Genomic DNA, 17,239 nt, shown 5'->3' with positions numbered 1-17,239 from the left:
ATCAATTGCATTTGTATATATTGACAATGAACAAGTACAAACCAAAGTTTAAAAATGCAATACCATTTATAATTTCTCCAAAGAAAATAAAGTACTCATGTATAAAACTAACAAACATGTACAGAATCTGTATAATGAAAGTTACTAAGTTATATTGGAATAAATCAAGAAGACCTAAATATATGGCAAGACTTCGTGTTCCTGGACTTATAAGACCCAACATAGTAAAGATGTCAATTTTCCCTAAATTGATCTATATTTCCAACATAATTCTTATCAAAATCTCAGCAGTGTTTTTGTATACAAACCCACGCTTATTCTAAAATTTGTGTGGAATGATATTGGACCTAGAATAGCCAAAACAATTTTGGAAAAGAAGAATAAATTGGAGGAATCACTCTTACTGATGTTCAGGACTCTTGTATAGCTACGGTAATCAAGACAGTGTGATACGGGTGGTAGACAGATACTTAAATCAATGAAACAGAATAGAGAATCTAGAAATATATCCGTACAAATATGCCTAACTTATTTTTGACAAAGCAGTAATCCAATGGAAGAGAAATGGCCTTTTCAATAAATGGCGCTGTATCAGTTAGATATGAATAGGCAAAAAGGAAAAGATGAACTTCAACATAAACTTCACAGGGACTTAAATGAAAAATATAAAACTTACAGAAAAAAGTGGAAAGTCTTTGAGATTAGAGCTAAGCCAAATGTTCTGAGTCTTGTCACCAAGGCACGATCCATAAAAGGAAAACTTGATAAATTGGAGCTCATCTAATTTAAAAAGTTTTGCTCAGCAAAACACTCTCATAAAGAAGATGAAATGCAAGCTACAGACTCAGAGGAAGTATTTGCAAACCACATATCTGACCAAGGACTAGTATCTAGTATCTAGAATATATAAAGAATGCTCAAAACTCAACATTAAAAAAATAATCCAATAAGAATGGAAAAAAGACATGCACAAATATTTCACTAATTAAGATTTTGCAAGATGGCACATAAGTGCATGGAAAGATAGTCAACATCAATGGTGATTACAGAAATAGAAATGAAAACTACAATAAGATATTATTGCATATCTGTCAAAATAGCTAAAATAAGAATAGTTAGACACAAAACGCTAGCAAGGAAGCAGAAAAATTGGATCACTCATACATTTCTGCTGGAAATATAAAATGGTATAGCTGCTATGGAAAATAGTTTGGCAGTTCATTTTAAAGCTAAAAGTAGACATCGTATGACTCAACAATTGAATTCCTAGTCATCCCAAAGAAATGCAACTTGTTTTCATGCAAAAACTTGTGCACAAATATTGATAGCAGTATTATTCATAGAAGCCAAATGCTGGAAATTATCCAAATGTCCTTCAATATGTGAATGGTTGAAGAGAAAACAACTGTGGTTCATCCATACCATGGAATACTACCCAGCAATAAAAAAAGAGCAAACGATTGATGCATGCACAGCTTGGATAGACCTCATGGAATTTAAGCTGAATGAAAAAAGCCAGTCTCAAACAGATGTATACTGAATATTTCCATTTATGTAACCATTTGGGAGGTAACATAATTACAGACATTTCAAAAGGATTGGTGATTGCCAACTACAGCAATGGGGGTGGGTGGTGGATGTGGGTGTTAAGTGGGTAACACAAGGTAGTCTTATGGTGAAGGCACATTTAACTATCTTGACTGTGATTGTGCTGACATGAAGGGACATGTGGGAAAATTGAGTGTAGTTATACATACACACACACACAAATGAGTGCATGTGTAAATGTTGAAATCTGTTTCAGCTCTATGGATTATACCAATGTCAGTTCCTTTATTTTGATGTTGTGCTATAGTTTTGTAAGATGTTAGTTTTGAGTGAGGCTTGAAGGGTGCACAGGACCTCCCTATACATTTTTTGAACTTTTATATGATCCTTTAAGTATTTAAAATTAAAAAAAGTTTTTAAAAACAGGCTTAGTTCAGTTTTTTAGAGCCTGATCCTAATGAAAGTAAGGCCATCTTTACAGCCCCTGTATATACTATTGATACTTTGTTACGGAAGCATAATATTGCTTCTTTAACCCTGCCCAGCTGTGAAGGAAAGATATGCCATTGGTCATGAGGTGAGCTAAATAAGAAAATATGAATGAATCAGCCCAAATTCATCATCACTACTGAGAAATAAATGTCATTGGGGAAGAATGCTCACCCCAATGTAAGAGCAGAGCGTCATCATGAGCACAAAATATTCACACATTATATATTTTTGACAAAAGAAGAAGTATAATAAGTTCTTACTTTCTATTTCTCTTAGAATACCAGCATCTTTTTGCTGAATTTAATTGGGGAGATCCCTAGAAGAAAATTTGAGAAATGCTCGTCCAAGTTAAATAAGGCATTCAAATGAACAAAGCTTAGATTTGTGCTCACTGGATTTTTGGACTTTGTGGTTCAATTAAATTGGCGCAGCGGTAAAGTTCACATGTTCTGCTTTGGTGGCCCGGGGTTTGCTGGTTCGGCAGGCGTCCCACATTGAAAGTAGAGGAAGATGGGCTCGGATGTTAGCTCAGGGCCAGTCTTCCTCAGCAAAAAAGAGGAGGATTGGTGACAGATATTAGCTCAGGGCTAATCTTCCTCAAAAAAATAAAATAAAAAATAAAAATAAAGCAAGCTAAAAACAAATCAGAGACTGACCTTGAGTTGCCATCTTACTTTGTTAAATAGGGATGCTCACTATTATAATATAAAAGAAAAAGACATCAGCACCAAGTGTTGGAAGGAGCTGATCAAAGTTAAATTGAATTTAACTTTGTTTAAAAAAAAAAGCATTCCAATGTCTTCAGGTTTTTCCTCTCTTGCCATGGCATGATGTGAACTTCATCATGCGCTGGGACCTGTATTTAAATGAATGTTTGAGAAATCCTCAAATGGCTTTTGTCAAATCAGAGATACTTAAAAGAAACTTAATGAACTGCAGTCCATTTGAGTAAAAATATATGTAAGAGGCAGATCTCTTGAATTCTAGGACTAAAAAAATGTCATCTCTTCTAAATGGAATATTACATATCCAATTTTAAGAAGCATATTTGTACATTGACTTGAAAATTGTGACTAATATTCTGTGGTTTCAATGAACTTCAAGGAAAACAATCATACAGTTTTTTGTTTTTTGGGTTCTTTTTCCTGCTTTATCTCCCCAAATCCCCCTTGGTACATAGTTGTATATCTTAGTTGCGGGTCTTCCTAGTTGTGACATGTGGGATGCCGCCTCAACGTATCCTGATGAGCAGTGCCATGTCCGAGCCCAGGATCCGAACCAGCAAAACCCTGGACCGCTGCAGCAGAGCGTGCAAACTGAACCACTCAGCCACGGGCCTGGCCCCACAATCATATAGTTTTATAGTGACTTGTAATGTTAGTAGTAGTGTTTTCTGACTTCACATTATATGTATACGTATGCAAATATACACATACATGCCTGCATATGTGGAATATATATGTATGGGGTACATGCCATATGCTTTTCCGTTGGAACATGATTATTTTAACATATTCCCAATTTTCTAAGAGGCCAGCACCCTGTCTTGCTCATTCTTCTAGTTACTTTTGGTCTCGTTTCATTAGCCATCAGAATGTTTTTCATTTAGTTCAGTTCTTATCCAAGTTCTACAGTTCTTTACAACCCCACTTTTCTTTGAAGTGTTTCCTGAATACCAAAATACCAACATTAATCTCTTCTCTTTTGGCCTCCTGTAACATTAATTGCATGTACCACAGGTATTGAAATTTAATTATGGTATGTCTCAGTTTGTCCCAGAAAGGATTTTTGGTGGCACATGTGCATACATTATTTAAATATAAAAATAATCGCTGACATTTAATAAAGAAATCTCAATTTTTGCTTAATACTAATTCACTTATTCCTTACAACAACCCCATGCTTAATTCATTTTTCAGGTGAGAAAAACCGAAGTTCAAAGGGCTTAAGTAAAGTACCCAGCTAGACTCAGTTAGTCAGTGGTAGATCTGGGATTAAACCTAGGCTATCTAATTCTGAAGCTTGACTCTTCAGCAGTATGCATTGCTAATTTTAGATATTTCATATGAGCAAATCTTGCTTTAGACGTGTTTGTTTTTTGAATGCATATAAGAATAACATTTACAAGGCTGTACCATATATTGATTTAGTCAAACCACGTAACTTACACAGCTCCATACAGTGTAAACTTTATATTCAAGACAGGTTGGGAGACTGCCTTTTGCTTAGAAAACAAAACAAAATAAAAACAAACAAAAACCCTTGCTCCCATTCTATGTATAGGAAAGCACAAACCAGTGGTGAGTCAAGGCTGTGTAAAATCGGGTACTTGGGTTGGTAATGAATTCCTTGCCCATGGCAGGGGCCAGCGTGCTGCCCAGGTTTGAGCCGCTGTGCTAACTTCTTTGCTATTAAGACAACAGCCTCAGGGTCCTTGTAAAAGAAGTTTTAACAAAATCCCAGAGTCCTCAAATTTTCCTGGCATTGACAGATGTACTGATACAGCACATGGCAGTTTGAACCTCAGCAATGGGCTCCTCAGTTATGGTGGCTTACGTTCGTGGTGTTTGAAACACACAACTTAGCAAGGCCCTAATTTTGGTGACTAGTACTAAAAATTATTTTGAAGATGCATATCAGTGTTTATATAATTATTAAGGAGTCATTTCTTTTGAAAACCTCAAATCACAGAACCTCATTTTAGCTAATGAATTGATAACGGGTTGTTCTCTAATTTCGACCTCCCTAATGGCGAGGTTTTCTGCACCTTCTCCTGTAAATTAATGAGTTAACTTTGCTAAAAATCTATTTTTTCTCACCTATTATTTTGCTCGTAAATCCCCAGTTTATGTCTAACATGCATGTAATCTAGTTTAGACTCTATGACCCTTCAAGCCAACTTGGATGCCACCTTATTTCTCAGTAGTCCAGCAAGATGAGCCTTCACAATATTTTCAGCTTGCTCCTTTTAAAGCTATCAAGTTATAGTTAGTGCTGATTTCATGGTAGTTAATATTAGTATAAAATGTAAAGTATAATGGTAAGAATATTTAGTTAAGAAATGTGAACAGAAGAATTCTCTAGAATTTACCACCAACTTGCCTGTGTGACCTTGAGGCAATCATATACTTTCTGAGCTCCCATTGTTTTCATTAATGGTGAGATTACATTAGATGATTTCTAACATATTCTTAAACATCATTGACAAAAACTTCAATAAACTGATTGCTTATCTAACTTGCGTTTGTTTTGTATTCTCTTATGTACACTTGAAAATGTGAATCCATATATGATCATTGAATTACCATAATGAGATTCATCTTCTGGCACTGGTGTTAAGATTGAGAATTTTTGTGCTTGATGGACAGAGCTGTGGTATTGTGAGGCAATATTTCTTAGTATATTGCTTTTGTTGAAGTTAGTGAGTAGTGTAATCCTGAAAGCAAAATAAAATGTGGAGCCAAACAAATTGCCTCTCATATTTACAGAAGGCAGGCATGCATATTACTTCACATTATGCATAACTGAAGTTGTAAAATACTGCTGTAGTGTTTTGATGATTCAACAGTTAGGGTGCCTCGTTGATAAGAGAGCCGGTGTTGACAGAGCATACCACAATATAATGTATGCTAATTGCATATGGCTTCATATGGGCTCTTTAAAATGTAGGAATGTGAAACTTTTAGGGTCCACTGACTTTCAGAAGTTCAAAAGTCTGGGTGGCAGAGGGATATAATTTGATATTTGAACTCAAGAAATGGATTAGATTAGTTAGAGATGCAGCAATATTTGCAAGGTCTGTATGACCTTTACATAGCATGATCGACTGAAACCTGTTTTTCCAAATGTTTATATGGACGCACATTGACATTTAAACTGAAAACAATGGGCTATAAATCCTCTTGTTAAGAAGGTGCCACTTCCTGATTATTATTCTTGAAGTAATGTCCTTTTTCTTGAATGATAACTGCCTTTTTTTAAAAAAAAAAGTCTATTGTTATTTATAAAATGGGTCATTCTGAGATTGTAAATCAATGTTAAAGTATCACAATTGAACTTTAATTTAGACAAGTTAAAACTTGTCAGAACCAGGGTCACTGTTGGATGTTTCCTTGTTGTTCAGAGTTCTACTTTAGGTTAGGCCTGGACTGAGGTGATGATTGCAGCCAGTTACTTTTTCTGCTTACTACCATGTCTAGGTAATCCTTAAAGGTGGGAGATACTGATCTAGTAGTTTAGAATGTGCAATCAATCAATCTTTCAAAGAATGTTTAGAAAGTGGCGGATACTATTCGTGTTAGGAATACACTGGTGAACAAAAGAATTTTTAACCTCATGGTGATTAAAATCCATGGTTTTAATTACTTCTGGATTTGTCAATTTGCCAAGGGCCTACTGCAAGCAGCCAAAACTTGTCTCCAATCTTTCTCTTTGCTTGTTTTTGCATTCTTAAAATCCAGTGGCCACCTTTCCTAGGAATTTCAACCTTTACACTCACCATTAGTCTTACTCCTTTAGAATTCAAACCAACCTTAATTATAGTCCCATATTCCCAATTAAGGTAAATCTGAATTGTCTTTGTCACTGTATTTCGCATTAGGTTCAGCTAATTAATTTGGTAGAAGTAGCTGTGATAAAGAAACCCTCAACTGTTATCATAAAAAGATCACCTCTAATTGTCTCGATTATATTTTTGTTGCTTTATGCACTAACTATTTCTTCCTTTCATTTTGTCTCATAAACGTGATTTGACCCATTATGGTCTCCCTTAGACCAATATGGAAAGAAGTAGATCATGCATGGCTACACCTCTAATTACAGTTTGCGTCATTTGCTTGTGTTGGTTCTCATTTTAATGTCATTACCATAAGTAGGGATGCCGCAATTGCAATCAGCTCCACCACAACATGTATAGTTTCAACCTTGACACTTGAGAAAGACTTTACCTCAGAATACTCCCAATAAGTTGATGACTTACTTCAACTTTATGGGCCATGTAATGTAAACCATTCACTAGTCTATCTGCTTTATTTTGCTTTTATCTCTTTTATCCTTTAAAGCATGGTTAATTTATTAACTTTCCACCTCCCAAATTAATTTTGGTCACAAAGTAACTCTGATCATTTCCTCCCTATATATAGATTTCCCTATTAATACATTTCCCCTCTGATTAATAACAGCTCTCTAGTATGTTTGCAGCTTTCTCAAACCCCAATCAACTCTTTGTTCTCTCACTTTAGAACATAAATGTTCTTTGCCACTCGCCTAGTCAATATTTATTTTCTGACTTACATTGTTGAATTATTTTACCATGTTTCATACCTCACATTTCATCAAATGGAATGAAATCTTCAGAGCAGGGATTGTAAGATAAGTAAAGAGATAGATAATTGCTCACAGTATTTCACATAGTATCAGGTATTTGATGAATATTTGCTTTAATGAGTTTTTTTCCAGTTTTAGGTGAAAGTAGGGATAATTAAACCTTTAGATATTAGACAATGTGTGCAAAAGATTAAATAATGAGTAATGCTAATAAATAATAAATAACAATAAAATAAGTTTAGTCTCTCCACAAGTCTGTGGTACCTTTAATATTAAAGAAAAATATATACAAAATGATAATTTGTACACTATGAAAATATTAGAACTGTAGCTTACCAGTATTAGTAATGCATTCAATACAATGCTATACATTTATTTCATATTCAGTAAATGTTCATTAATAGTAATTGCTCTGTTTTTTTTAGATCTTTAAGAAGGTAATTAGGATTAGCATTAAAATGTTACCACAAATGGCACCTTTTTTAAGATACTTTGAAATATCAAAGTAATAAATCTTAGTTTGGCTTGCAAGAGTCTTTGTTCTTTAACCACAGCTATTGAGAATTTGACCAGTTTGGTTTTTTCGTAATAAAGATAAATACAGCCAAGATTCTGTTCACCTGTGTTTTGTGGCTCTATATGATTTATATAATAAAAGAAAATGCAGTGGTCTCATATTAACCCTCTCTTTTCAAGCTAATAGTTTATTCAGCTCCTCCCAGTGGAATTATTTTCATTTATATATTGTTCCCTTATATTTTGCTTGTATTTGCTCTCTTTTTCTGAAGACCTATTATTGACCATATTATTAGATACTCTTGGAATGTGTTAAAAGTTTTTCTCGTAGAGGACAGATACAAAGGGATGGCTTCTGCTGCAGTTCAGTTTCTTCCTGTACCTAAGCTGAGGCTTTCCCTTCTAAATCTCACCGGCTGGGAGTCAGTTGTGCCTACCCTCTGTTGTGAGGGAGTTGATCATAATGGCCCCAAGGTATTGCAGAAGCAGAAGGGCCCACTTGGGGCAATTCAGTTGAGGCTGGGCAGAGAATTTATGTACATTAGGCACCTCCTATCCTCAGTCCTGGTGATTCTCCACTGCTGTGCCTGTGGGTAGAGTAGTATGTGGTTGTTATTCTTTCTCAATTTTCTTTCCTATTGTGTTGATACATGATAAACTCTGAGCCTTACTTCCTCGTATCTACTATTTTGTCTCTCAAAAGCCAGTTGGGGAAATTTTTTTTTTAAATTGATCATTTACTCTTTCTGATGTTTTCAACCCTTGTACAATAATTTTTCTTCTCCTTGAATACCTATTAATGATGTCTGAAGAAATAAGAGCCAGGAAGTGAGAATTAGAAAAGCAAGAGATAAAAACATGAGCATTATCTTACTAAAGACATAAACCAATTATAGTATTGGACAGATCAGGATAGAGAAAGCATTGTCCCCTTTAATCACCTATAGTTATATCTACTTTGGTGATCATTGTACAGCTATAATAAACAAAATCATATGGAGCCAGCTCATTTATACACATAAATAAAACAAACTCTGGACAGCCCCAAGATATATGTCCTGAGACCTTTGCAAACTCCAAATTTGCAAATACCACTAAACCATATAATTCCACTCATAAAATGCAGTAAAGTATAACTGAACAATTAGAGTCCCCATCAGACCCTTAATGATCATATAAACTCAAGTCATTTATTAAGCTATTAAAGTCTACCAAAAAAACATACACACTCAGCATTATATCACCACATCTAATCTTTAACCATGAACTCACCTGAATTGAAAACTATAGTGAGTGAATGATGATGATAGTTGCTGTGTAACATGTGCCCAGTGCATTTTCTCTGCAATAGGCCATTTTTGTCTGTGTTTAACAACTTGTTTCTTCTTACTCCTTTTTACTTGTTGAGCTGTCCCTTCTCACATAGAAATGCTTAAGTAGCCGTCTGGTCTTCCATGCTTCCTGTTACAGAAATAAAAATGCTTCCTAATGTTCTTTGTTCATCTTATGCTCAATTGTAGTTGGTGCCCTGGCTGAACTAGCACCTCTCTCACATGTCACTAGATGTAAATATACACCCAAGACCTTGTTTTTCTCCTAAAATCTATATCCATTAAGTTTCATATATTTGTTGCCTCTAACTTATTTCAGGTTAACCGCCCTTCAACTTTTGCTAAACCTCTGAATCCTATTTGATGAGCTATTGAACGGTGTACTTAATGAAACTGCTTTGTAGTTTGTTTTTACTTTTTTAAAATTTTGTTTTCTATAGAGAACAAGAGAACATAATGGGATTGAATCACTTCAAGAAACAAAGCATTATACTTTTAATTGCCCCAAACTTCTACTTTACTGGTCCAAGAATCAGCTATTTTATAAAACACTTTACTTTGTCTGCATTTCTATTGCCAGCATTATCTGTCTTTGGGGTAGCAGAGGTTGGAGAGATGGCAGAGAGATGAATTGTGGTGTATTTTTCTCAAAGGAGGAAATTTTGCTTCAAATCAGGGGAATCACTGGCCAGAAAAAGCTAAGGGAAGGTCTAGGCTGATTTGAAAAGGAGAAGGCTGGAGGGGTCTTCTTGGATCTGTCACTAGCATAAGTGACTTATAGGTTCCTCAGTAAAATATCAATATTCTAGATATAGTGGAGCTTTGATATTTCTCAAGAATAAAAAATGTCAGACTCATCAGTAGTAAATTGATAATGCCAAGGGTATTCCTATCTGAAAAAAAAAAAAAGCTGACTAAATAATTTAGTTGCTTATAAAGCACTAATATTCAGTACTAAAAAGACCTGTCAATATTATGTATATCTAATGTTAACTAAAATCTGCATTACTGATTAAGCTTATATTAAGTTCAGGAGTTTTAACTAAGAATTCTAATACTAGGGAATCTTAAGACTTTGAAATATTTTTCATTAAAAATTCTAGAAGGTATGATATAAAAATTGAGAGACTTATCTTTATGTGCTTTGTTGGACCCATATTAGTATTTTTAGCTTATTTTACATCTTGAATTTACATGTGGTAAAACTGAGTCTTGGAATGAGGTATTGGAATTTAATATAGCTCTGTTGATGTTGTGGAATCCTTCTTTAAATTACCAGTAAGTTACTGGATCCTCTTTTGCTAAAATTCCCTGGGATTTCAACTCAAATGCGGAACGAAGAAATAAGATATTAGCATAAATTCTCACGGTTTTATATAAATAAGTCCACACGTGGTCTATGGAAAAATGTATGTTGGTTTTATTTTCAATTGTGGCAAAAAAAAAAAAACCCAAAAAGTAATAGTTTGCCAGCATCTAATGGTTATTGTAATTTATTTTTCTGTAATGACATCTTTTGAGTTTTGACACCTGCTTGGAAATCCTCCAGGGTTCCCAATATGAACCCCAAGGTGAATTGAATTCATCTGCACCTATAACAGTAAGAATCTAGGCAAAAATCAGAAAAACAGTAGGCATACTAAATATAGATTTGCCCAGTCTTGAGACAGATTCTCTGGAGAAAACAGAAAATCTCTGCTTAGCCCAGAGGCTTCCTAAGTCTCAGAGGCCAATGATAAGTCAAGTGAGTAGACAATCTGAACTAGGTACACCATCCTGGTTGTCACACTGAGAATATGTTGTCCTCACCAAGTATCATTTCCTTCCTATTTTCTGCATAATTTTTCCTTATTCCCTGATTGCTCTTTTTACTTTTCTAGGCCTCTGTGGCCACAGGCCCCTTTGTTTCCCTAATTTAGCATAAGTCATAATAGAATAAGCTATGAGATATTTTTCAAATAATCCTAGTTACTTTCTGTGCTAGGGTTCTAAGCCCATACTAGTCTATCTCTCACAACCAACCATGACCATAAAGAAAATATAACTTTCTCTTTCTTTGCTTCACTGCCAATTTATTTGAAAATTGATTGCTTTGCGGATGTCTTCCAATCAGTATAAATAAAGAAATTTTCTTTATCTTTACTAAAATCCATATCTTCAAGATTCACGATAAAGGGAAATATTCTACATGTGAAGAATAGTGGAGATCCCTCTGATTTGACTCTGCTTCCATCGATCCTACTTTGTGCTTATGTATATTTTACTGTTTGATACGTTTAACGCTCTAAGTCTGAAGTGAACTAGAACTTGCCCTGCCCCTTAATGTGTGTGATTATGATTATGTCCTGGTCAAAATTTTTCGATGCAGCTTTACCATGGGCAGTAAAAAAATAAAAAGGAAATATACAAGGAAATAACAATGAACTAGATTATTTTGCTGATGAACTACCACCTAGGCTGCAGAGCTTAAGATCCCATCCTTCTTAATTCATGATATGCTACCCTGAGATGAGTGTCATTTTAGTGTCGTTTTCATCACCTAGTCCCTTAAAAGGTAGATGAAGTTTCACTTTCTTTCAAAATTTTATTTTTAGTTTTTTTGCTGAAGAAGATTCTCCCTGAGCTAACATCTCTTGCCAATATGCCTCTTTTTGTATGTGAACCACCGCCACAGCATGGCCATTGAAGAGTGGTATGGTTCCATGCCTGGGAACCAAATCTGGCCTGTGGAAGCAGAGTGCACTGAACTTAGCCACTAGGCCATGGGGCCTGGCCCTCAAAATTTCATTTTTGATATTTGGCTTCTTGTTTTCAGAATTATTCTCTGAAAGGGGTGGGACCTTATCCATGGACTCAATAAAGGATTTCTATCATAAAAAGCCCTGCCCATTTGGCAATTTATTCTAGCAGAGTAGGTTTCAACATTTGCATATGTTCAAGCCAAACAAAGAGTGTAATATATTTATGGTTCCTTCATAAACTGTGTAAGGATTGATGGTTGCCCTTTCGCCCATTAGAGGCAAAGTGGAGAAGAACGTCCAGTGTCTTTTAATAGATTGTTTTTTGGTTGATAGGTTAGACTTGAGAGAAGATTATAAGTATAAGATTGTTTTTATACACAGTTTTTATCTCAAGTATTTGTGCAACTTGTTGACCAGAAGAAAATTAGGACATTTAAAATAGTTTAATAAGTCAGTTTCTTTTATTTTTGTAACTCCTTTTCCAGAGACCCATATCGATATCATTCTTACCACTTTGGGGGAACAAATTAAATTTAACTTTGTAAACAACTTCTTATAAGATTATGTTACAGCTTTATTATTTTTAGAGAGAGTGCTGATATTCTATCACATGGTTTCATAGTCATCTTTTTGTAGTTATTTGATTAGTAATATGTAACAATAGTGCTATGAATGGTGCTCTTAAGTCTAACCATTTGCTGAAAGGGCTAAAGAAAAATCTATAAATTAAACTCTAATTAGCAAAAAAGGAAAAGAATAAACCCATACAAGGCAAAATTTCATTGCTCAAAACCAATTAGCGCAAAATCTATAGCTCAGATAATAAAAGGGAGCAGTTTTATATAGAATGAAAAATAACTGTCTAATAGGGTAAGGTCACTTGTGAATCTGAAAAGTTGCACGTTGATACGGCATTGTAATTGAAAGACAAGTGTCTAGTGTGGCCTTTATCAAAGAAAGCAAGTACATACTAAATATACAGGACCTATGTGAGGAATGAATAAAGAATTTTCAGAAGGACGTGGTAAACACGTGGATTAGTTTTTAAGGATAGGTCAGCTCCATTCATTTTCTAACTTAAAGAGAGCTATTTTCATTGATAGTATCATTTTGATTATTATGAAATACATCAAACAAACAGAAAATGACTGAGAATATTATAACATTTTGCCATTCTTACTCTTCAAATTGCTATACCAATTTATGCTTCTAACAGTGGTGTATGCATCCTCTATTTTTCACATCCTTATCAACTAGATATCGACACATTTAAAATTTTCTCAGTCTGATGAGTGTGACATTATATCTCATATTAATTTCCTTTTCTATGACAATAGATCTTTTATACTGGCCCTTTTATTTACTCTTCTATCAATTATGTGATCTTGTCCTTTGCCAGTGTTTTGATTGAGTTATGGGTCCAGTGCTTATTTTCTCCTATATATTTCTCCCCTTTTAAAATATTAAAGTTTTACTCTTCCACTTTTAGATCTCTTAATAACTAAAAATGATTTCCAGATTTATTTTTTATCAATAGGTTTTTTAAAAAAATGAATAAACAATTGTAGCATTATTTAAAAATGTCTGCGTTTCCCTACCCATCTGTAGTGCCACTTCTATTGTGTTATCAAGATTAATATATACGTATGTATTTCTGGCATCCTTTTCCATTATTTTCTTCATTTGCCAATTCCTGTGCCAACACCATGCATCTCAATTACTGTAGATTTATCATTAGCCCTGCCATGTTCTAAGGCAGAGCATTCTACCTGTTCTTCAAAATTTTCTTAGATAATTCTAATGCTCTGTTTGCATGTGAATTATAGACAAAATTTATAAAAGCCCCATTTTAAAAACTGTTGATATATTTATTGGGATTGTATTGAACTTAATTTGGGAATAATGTCATCTTTACTTAACTTTGTTAAAAATTTTAATTGTGCCTTATTATATTGCTTGCTCTTGACATTAATAAAAATACTTCTAAAGCTCTAGGTTCACTTTTCATCTTACTTTCAGTATTTCTTTCAGTGAACATATGGAGATAATAATCTTTCTTAGTCTCTGAAAATGTCCAGAATAGTAGTTGTGGTTAAAATTCTAGGTCAGCACCTTTTTTATGTTATCCTTTTGAAGTTATTATTTCATATTTTTATTTTCAGCCACAGAGTTATGGCTGATTAGATGTTTTGCACAGTCTGATAGTCATTATCTTATATATAACCTGCATTTTCCTAATATAAGTCTTCAGATATGTTTCTTTATCATGGTGTTCTGTAGCTTCACTAAAGTGTATCTGGGTGTAAATTTATCTTTTTCCTGCTTGGTATTTCATAGTGCACTTTGAACTGAGTACTCTTGGCAATCTTCAGTTCTGTAAAATTATCGACTATTATTTTTAAATCTTGCTTCTCTACAGTTCCACCCATTCACTTCTTTAGGAACTCTTATTGTTGTACATTACTGTCTATCTTTCATATCTTTTAAATTCTCTTTCACTTTTTAAATTTATTTGCCTCCCTGTGTTGTGTTTTGGATGAGTTCTTCACTATTATCTTCTAATTCACTGATTTTATCTTCTTGTGCAGTCTAGATATTTTACCCTGTTTAATTTTTTAAAATTCATTCATTTACTACATTTGTCATTTCTAATATTTATAGTCAGTTTTTTCTTCTATATATCAACTTGTTTAGTTCGCTTTATTTATTTTGCTTTTTTTAAATTGCACTAACATTGGATTATACAGCCTTCAGATTTCGAATTCTGTGTAGATTACATGATGTTCACCAGCCAAGAACTAATTATAGTCCATCCCCTCATATTTGAACCTAATCACCCCATTTGACCTGCCCTCCCTTCCCCTCTGGTAACGACCAATCCAATTTCCATTGCTATGGGTTTGTTTGTTGTTGTTTTTATCTTCTACATATGAATGAGATCATATGGTATTTGACTTTCTCCCTCTGACTTATTTCACTCAGCATAATACCCTCAAGGAACATCCATGTTGTCACAAATGGCCAGATTTCATCATTTCTTATGGCTGAGTAGTAGTCCATTATGTATAAATACCACATCTTCTTTATCCATTCATCCCTTGATGGGCACCTAGGTTGCTTCCAAGTCTTGACTATTGTGTATAATGCTGCAATGAACATAGGGGTGCAGGTATCTTTATGCCTTTGCGTTTTCAAGTTCTTTGGGTAAATACCTAGCAGTGGGATAGCTGTATCATATGGTAGATCTTTTCTTAATTTTCTGAGGATACTCCATACTGCTTTCCATAGTGGCTACACCAGTTTACAGTCCCACCAGCAGCGTACGAGGGTTCCCTTCTCTCCACATCCCCTCTAACATTTGTTGTTTCCTGTCTTGTTACTTATGGCCATTCTGATTGGCGTGAGGTGATACCTCATTGTATTTTTGATTTGGATTTCCCTGATAGCTAATGATGTTGAGCATCTTTTCATATGCCTATTGGCCGTCCATATATCTTCTTTGGAGAAATCTCTGTTCAGATCTTTTGCCCATTTTTTAATTGGGTTGTTGGTTTTCCTGTTGTTGAGCTGTATGAGTTCTTTGTATATTTTGGATATTAACCCCTTATCTGATATATGGTATGCAAATATCTTCTCCAAAATGTTAGGTTGTCTTTCCGTTTTCTTGATGGTTTCCTTTGCTGTGCAGAAGCTTTTTAGTTTGATGTAGTCCCATTTGTTCATTTTTTCTTCTGTTTCCCTTGCCCGGTCAGACATGGTACTTGAAAATATGTTGCTAAGACCGATGTTAAAGAGTGTACTGCCTATGTTTTCTTCTAGAAGTGTCATGGTTTCAGGTCTTACATTCAAGTCTTTAATCCATTTTGAGTTTATTTTTGTGCCTGGTGTGAAATAATGGTCTACTTTCATTGTTTTGCATGTGGCTGTCCAGTTTTCCCAGCACCATTTATTGAACAGACTCTCCTTTCTCCATCGTATGCTCTTGGCTCCCTTGTCAAATATTAGCTGTCCATAAGTGTGTGGGTTTATTTCTGGTCTCTTGATTCTGTTCCATGGGTCTGTGTGTCTGTTTTTATGCCAGTATCATGCTGTTTTGGTTACTATGGCTTTGTAGTGTAATTTGAAATCAGGTAGTGTGATACCTCCAGCTTTGTTCTTTTTCCTCAGGAATCCTTTGGCTATTCAGGGTCTTTTGTTGTTCCATATAAATTTTAGGATTCTTTGTTCTATTTCTGCGAAGAATGTTGTTGGAACTTTGATAAGGATTGTGTTGAATCTATAGATTGCTTTAGGAAGTATGGACATTTTACCTATGTTAATTCTTCCAATCCAAGAGCACGGAATATCTTTCCATTTCTTTGTGTTTTCTTCGATTTCTTTCAACAATGTTTTATAGTTTTTGGTGTACAGATCTTTCACCTCTTTGATTGAGTTTATTCCTAGTTATTTTATTCTTTTTGTTGCAATTGTAAATGGGATTGTATTCTTAATTTCTCTTTCAGCTACTTCGTTGTTAGTATATAGAAACGCAACTGATTTTTGTATGTCGATTTTGTATCCTGCAACTTGACTGTAGTCGTTTATTGTTTCTAAAAGTTTTTTTCTGGATTCTTTAGGGTTTTCTATATATATAATCATGTCGTCTGCAAAGAGTGGCAGTTTCACTTCTTCTTTTCCAATACGGATCCATTTTATTTCTTTTTCTTGCCTGATTGCTCTGGCTAGGACTTCCAATACTATGTTAAATAAGAGTGGGGACAGTGGGCATCCTTGTCTGGTTCCTCTTCTTAGAGGGATAGCTTTCAGTTTTTCTCTGTTGAGAATGATATTTGCTGTGGGTTTGTCATCTATGGCCTTTATGATGTTGAAGTATTTTCCTTCTATACCCATTTTATTTAGAGTTTTTATCATAAATGGATGCTGTATCTTGTCAAATGCTTTCCCTGCATCTATTGAGATGATCGTGTGATTTTTATTCTTCATTTTGTTAATGTGGTGTATCACATAGACAGATTTGCGGATGTTGAACCATCCCTGCACCCCTGGAATGAAACCCACTTGATCATGATGTATGATCTGTTTAATGTATTGTGGTGTTCGATTTGCTAGTATTTTGTTGAGGATTTTTGCATGGATGTTCATCAGTGATATTGGCCTGTAATTTTCTTTTTTTGTGTGTTGTCCTTGTCTGGTTTTGGTATCAGGATAATGTTGGCTTTGTAGAATGAGTTAGGAAGCCTCCCCTCCTCTTCAATTTTTTGGAAGAGTTTGAGAAGGATAGGTATT

General features: G+C 34.6%; 1 protein-coding gene across 9 annotated transcripts in view; it reads left to right on the top strand.

The window, feature by feature from the left end:
- Positions 1-17,239, top strand: part of DMD (dystrophin) — a 2,265,680-nt gene that overhangs the window by 299,173 nt on the left and 1,949,268 nt on the right. The window lies entirely within an intron of this gene.

Source organism: Equus asinus, chromosome X (genome assembly GCF_041296235.1).
Source record: "Equus asinus isolate D_3611 breed Donkey chromosome X, EquAss-T2T_v2, whole genome shotgun sequence".
Classification (NCBI taxonomy): Eukaryota; Metazoa; Chordata; class Mammalia; order Perissodactyla; family Equidae; genus Equus; species Equus asinus.
The sequence above is the reverse complement of the archived record's forward strand: the minus strand, read 5'-3'. Positions and strand labels throughout refer to the sequence as shown.